Below are 6087 nucleotides of genomic sequence, written 5' to 3' on the forward strand. Positions count from 1 at the left end.
TTAGCAATTTTCTTTTATATGATATTTGAAATTTGTATTCTTTATTTATAATAGTTGGATCTAAAAAATAATGAAGGTAAGAAAATTGATAGTATTTCAAAATGAAATAAACATGTCTGAATATATATATATAATTTAAAAATTAAATATTGTTGACGCGAGATTTCGTCAACTAAAGATTAAAAAAGCAAGAAAGTAAATAAGACAAGACATTTTACATGGTTTAACTGATAATGAAGCCTAGTCCGCAAGTCATTATAAAACTGAATAACTTGTAAAGGTTCAAGTTCTTTATGAGATTACAAATGGGCAGAGTTTTAACTTACTCCAAATGATTGTGTGTTTATAAACGAGTTTTGCTGCTCTATTTATAGGCACCGGTGGTGTTGCCATGCATGGGAAATGACAAGAGGTGGTGTGGGAGTTTTCCCACTACTTCCCAAATGGGATTTGGTCTTACACTTCAAATTGTTGTCGAGCCACAATCCTATTGGTGGCTGCATATGGTGTTAGGAGTTGCTAAACCACTCGTCCGTTATTTGCACTCTATATATTTTGGGCTGAAGCAGTTGAGTTCTGAAGGCCCTACTCAGGTTACCATACTCCTTGCGTATGGGTACGAATGTTGAGTGCAAGGAGGCTTTGAGTACTTAGCTTAGTAATGTTTTTTCTAAGGTAAAGTTCAAATCGAAAGATACTTTATTTTATGGACCAATACTACTTTGAAATTTAAATAGATGACTATATTTAACCAAGTGGGAGAATGTTAGGATTGGTTAAATACAAAGCCTAAGTGGTCTTATACATTGAGATGTAAAACCATTTAACAATTTCACTTAATGATAGTGTGAAATTTGAGTTTGTGTTGTAGATATTTTTTTTTTAAAAATGATTTCTTTGGTCTAAAGTGATACAATGAGCTATCTAAGCAACCTCAAAAAGTTTGGGAGCATTTGAAGTTGATTTGTCACGAAAATGACTTAGTTAGATAGGCCTAGAGGTGAATGTCACATTCTTGGAGGCGACATATCACCTATGGCCTTAAAGGACATAAGTTCTATAATAGGCAATGTATCGCCTGTTGTAGGGCTATGTATTGTCTATCACATGACACATCCCTTTGTGAGTGGTGATCTATCGCTACTTGCTGACATGTCAATTTCGTTTATGGCTTCATATTTTGTGATATAAAAGCTCTAATCATATTGGTTAAGCTTATTGATAATTCTTACACTATGAAATGAGTCTTTTAGAGTTGTAAAACATTGATCACCCTTCTCAACTCTCTCTCTCTCTAACCTCTTTCTCCAGCTCTCCAAGATCACAAGTTTTCTCCAAGAAATTTATCAAGAAAGTGCTAGTTTTGTGAATTTCAAACACGTGTTCAATCTCGTTCCTCATTCCTCTTTCCTCTTAATAAAAGCCACAAGCATCTACCAAGGATAGGGAAAAAGCGTATTTGGATAGAAAAACTACTCGTGTATAAGCCTAAGGTGTTTTATACAAAGGATTTTTGTGTTCTTCTCAAGGGTGTCTGTGTTCTACGACATAAAGCATTTTGGGTTTCATTTCTTGGCTTTCCCTTTGATTTTTTACTTTATTTTGGGTTTGTAGTATTTTTTTTTCTCTTAGAATCTATCTAGATTGGTGGTGTAATCTCACTCTCCCAATAATCAAATGCTCCATCATTGCTTGTTATTTTGTGTCATTATAGATGACTTTTCATCAATTTCTGTCTTAAATTTTATGACTCAAGACTTCATGAGGCTTCATAGGTTTGATGGACCAACTTTGTAAAGTGGAAAGACAAGATCAAATTCCTTCTCACCACCCTAAAAATCTCTTACATATTGGACAAATATTTGAAGGCTTTAGATCCTCCAAGTGAGGTGACATACAAAAGATCACAACACAAAGGAAGATGAACTTATTTTTCGTCGCCACATCCTCAATTTCTTCTTGGATCGTCTCTACAATATCTACACCAACATGAAATCTGCCAAGGAGATATGGGATAAATTGAAGAACAAGTACAAATCAATGGAGGAAGGTACTAAGAAATCACTAATTCCTCAATACATGGAATTTGAATTTCTTGAGGGAAAGATTTTTCTTCTCCAAATTTATGAACTTCAAATTATTGTGAACAAGCTCTCTCCAGTTAAGTTTGTGTTTCCAACGCAATTTACTAGTGGGTGCCATAATAGCCATGTTGTGTCCATCTTGGAGGGGATATAAGAAAATAAAATCCTCCATAAGAATTAAGAAATCTCTTTGGAGGAGATTCTAAAGCACCTAAGGATCAAGGAAGAGTCTCGTTCTAGGGACAAGTATGTAGATGAATCCAACGAAGAACCTCCAAGGCCAATGTAGTGGCAAAACCCCCTCAAAAAAAAGGAAAAAAAACACAAGAAATCCAATGGCGAGAGTGAAAAGACCTTGGGCCACAAGAAGACTAAAGGGAAATTATAGAGCACGGAGGGTCCTTGCTTTATGTGTAGCAATAGTGTCCATTTTCGAAGGGATTGTAGGCTTAAGAAAAACCACAACCATGAGACTAATGTGAATGCAACCAATGATGAGTTAGTTCTAACCCTAAGTAAAATTAATACCATCAATATAAAAGTGCAAGAATGGTGTTATGACAGTTGTATCACCATTCGTGTCACTTATGATAGGTCTCTCTTCAAGACCATTGAGAGAACTAAGGATGGGAATGTATTTTATTTTGATCTTAATTATGCAGGATCTCCACCCTTAGCTTTTTGAATTCAACAACTATAAAGTGAGAACCTTTAAGCACTCGAAAAAAGGGCAACTTTCAGAGAAAATTGATTGTATTTTGTAGTAATAAAAAAGAGTGTCATTTGAGAGTGATTTTTTGGTATGTGAAGCTGAGTATAGCATCTTAGTCTACAATTAGTGAAGATACATTACACATGGTGCATTCTGTGCTAAGTTTTATTTGGGAGAAGAATTTGAAAGAGATCTTTCAGGAGGATTCAAGCAACAAACTTTGGCATAAGTTTTGACACCACAACATTGAAAGGAGTTCAAGCGTTAGAGGTACGGAAATGGTGATTAGAAGACGATGCTCAAGCTTGCAGAAATAGAATCGAGGGAGCCTATCTTTTCATAAAACAATTTTACTTTGTACCATTGATCTCTTGCTAATCATGTAAAAATTTCATGGACTAAGGAAACCAGACCATGTAAAAACTTCATGTGTATCATATAACACTCTATAAAAAGCAAGGGATTGATCTGCGTGTTTGCGCATCCACTCATTAGCGCTTTAATTATTGAAAACTCAGGGAATTACTCTAACATGTAAGCAAGTAAACTACCTTTTGATGTATATATTCTATTGATGCGTGAAAGCATGCAAAGAAAGGAACAAGCGAGAAAAGCCCTTTACTAATAACATAGGAAGGGTCTGAATGGAGAAACCTACTCCTAACATGTTGTTGAGTTCGGTGAAACTAGATGACTATAGAAGAGATAGGTAGGAAATTTGGTTGGATTGAATGAGCAGGTCACTAAACTCTTAGTGAGATCTTATGTTATTATATTTTTATTACTATTTGTGCTTTGTTATCATGTCTGTTTTCACATAATGAGATTTCATCACTCGACCCCCTTCCTCAGTGACTCTAACTATCCTTATTGGAAAGTGAAAATGAGAGCCTTCATCAAGTCTCTTGATAAGAAGGCATGGAAATCCATTCTAACTGGTTGGATAGATTCAGAATTTTGAAAGTCAAATGAAAAATCTAAACTTGAATGGACATTAGAAGATGATAAACTGTCTAGTTATGGATTTTATGGGTTCGATTTAGGTTGAAAGCGTAAGTGGGAAAAAGTACATATTTGTGTGTGTAGATGACTTTTCTAGGTATACATAGGTTGATTTTTTTAGAGAAAAGTCTGACACTTTTGAAGCTTTCAAAACATTATGTATAAAAATGAGAGTAGAAAAAGATTATGAAAAGATTGTAAGGATTAGGAGTGATCATGGAAAAGAGTTTGAAAATGATATTTATTATGAATTTTGCAAATCTCTTAGTATTTATGAATTTTCAAATCCTAAGACACTTCAATAGAATGGAGTTGTTGAGCACAAGAATAGAACTTTATAAGAGATGGCTAGGGTAATGCTCAATTGCAAGAAGTTTCCAAAAAGATTGTGGGCAGAAGCAATCAACACAACTTGCTATATAATCAATCGTGTATATCTTTGCCCAGATACATTCAAACTCCATATGAGATCTGGAGAGGTAATAAAACCAATGTAAGTTACTTTCATGTCTTTGGATGATCTATGTTATACTCTCAAAGATCACGAGAATCTTGGGAAATTTGATGCTAAAAGTAATATTGGAATTTGTCTTGGTTATTCCTTAAATAATTAAGCTTTTCATGTTTATAATGTGAAAAATGAGACTATTATGCTAATGTGGGTTGTGTTGATTCAAATGAACTTGCAAATTACTCCATGGATGAAGAAATAGATCGTCTTACTGAGAAAAAGCACAATTTGAAATTCAGTGATTCGGATACATCATATGAGGATTTTGACCTCCCATAATTTGATAGTGTAACAAAACTGAATAAAATGCTCCAAATGATTCTGTTTCACAGAAATAGAAGGAACATATTCTACTATGACTAAAGACACTATCCAAAGGGAGCATTCATCCATAATAAAGAAGAATCATCCATCTAATCTCATCTTAGTTAAAGTTGATGAAGGTGTGATCACAAGAAAAAGTTTTGTTAATTTGGTACAATATATTTGTTTCACTTCTTCCTTTGATCCAAAAAATGTTAATGAGGCCTTGAATGATGAATTTTGGATCAATATATTTGGTGAATTTTGAATGATGAATGAAGAATTAGAGTAATTTACACGAAATGATGTGTGGGTACTTGTTCCTAGGCCTAGCCACACAAATGTTATAGGCACCAAATGGATCTTCAATAACAAATATGATGAATTTGGCACTATTGTAAGAAATAAGGCTAGGTTGGTTGCTCAAGGGTACACTCAAATTGAGGGTATTGACTTTGATGAAACATTTACTCTGTTGCTAGGTTAGAGTCTATTAGGTTGCTTCTAGCAATTGCATGTATAATAGGCTTTAAAATATTTCAAATGGATGTTAAATATGCTTTCTTAAGCAACTTAAAGGTTTTGAAGATCCATATTATCTTGATCATGTGTCCAAATTGAAAAAGGCACTTTATGGGTTGAAACAAGCCCCCGCGAGCTTGGTATGAGAGGTTGACCCAATTTCCTATTGCAAAATGACATAAAAGATGAGGAGTTGATAAAATGTATTCATAAAAAATTATGATTATGATATTGTGTTGCTCAGATTTATGTTGATGATATTATTTGGTTCTACCTCTAACATTAAAGTGTAGAAATTTGTTGATCAGATAAAGCAGGAATTCAAAATGAGTATGGTAAGCAAAATGAACTATTTTCTAGGCTTACAGATGAAATATGAAAAAGAGGAGATCTTTATCTATCAGAGTAAGTATGCCAAGAATCTAGTCAAGAAGTTTGGTCTAGAAGGGTCCAAACATACAAAAACTCCAATGGAAATCACAACAAAATTGACAAAAGATGAGAATGGCACCAAGGTTAATCAAACATTGTACATGACTATGATTGGGAGTTTATTAAAGCTCACAGCTAGTTGTCTTGACATTTTTTATAGTGTTGGTGTGTGTGCTCGTTATCAATCGAACACAATGGAGTCTCATGTGATAACTATCAAGAGAATCATTCACTATGTGAATAAAAATATTGAATATGGTATTTGGTATTCTAAGGAGACCAAGACTAATCTTATTAGCTTTAGTGATGCTGATTGGGCAAGCTAATGGTCGAAAGAGCAAAAGTGATGGTTGTTTCTACCTGGAAAACAACTTGGTTTCTTGGCATAGAAAGAAACAAAACTCTATGTCTCTATCCACAACCGAGGCCAAATATATTGTTGTAGGGAGTTGTTGCACTCAACTATTGTGGATGAAAAAAAAATGTTTATTGATTATGGGTTTGAACTAGATACTTTAACA

This window comes from Humulus lupulus, chromosome 1, assembly GCF_963169125.1.
Source record: "Humulus lupulus chromosome 1, drHumLupu1.1, whole genome shotgun sequence".
Lineage (NCBI taxonomy): Eukaryota > Viridiplantae > Streptophyta > Magnoliopsida > Rosales > Cannabaceae > Humulus > Humulus lupulus.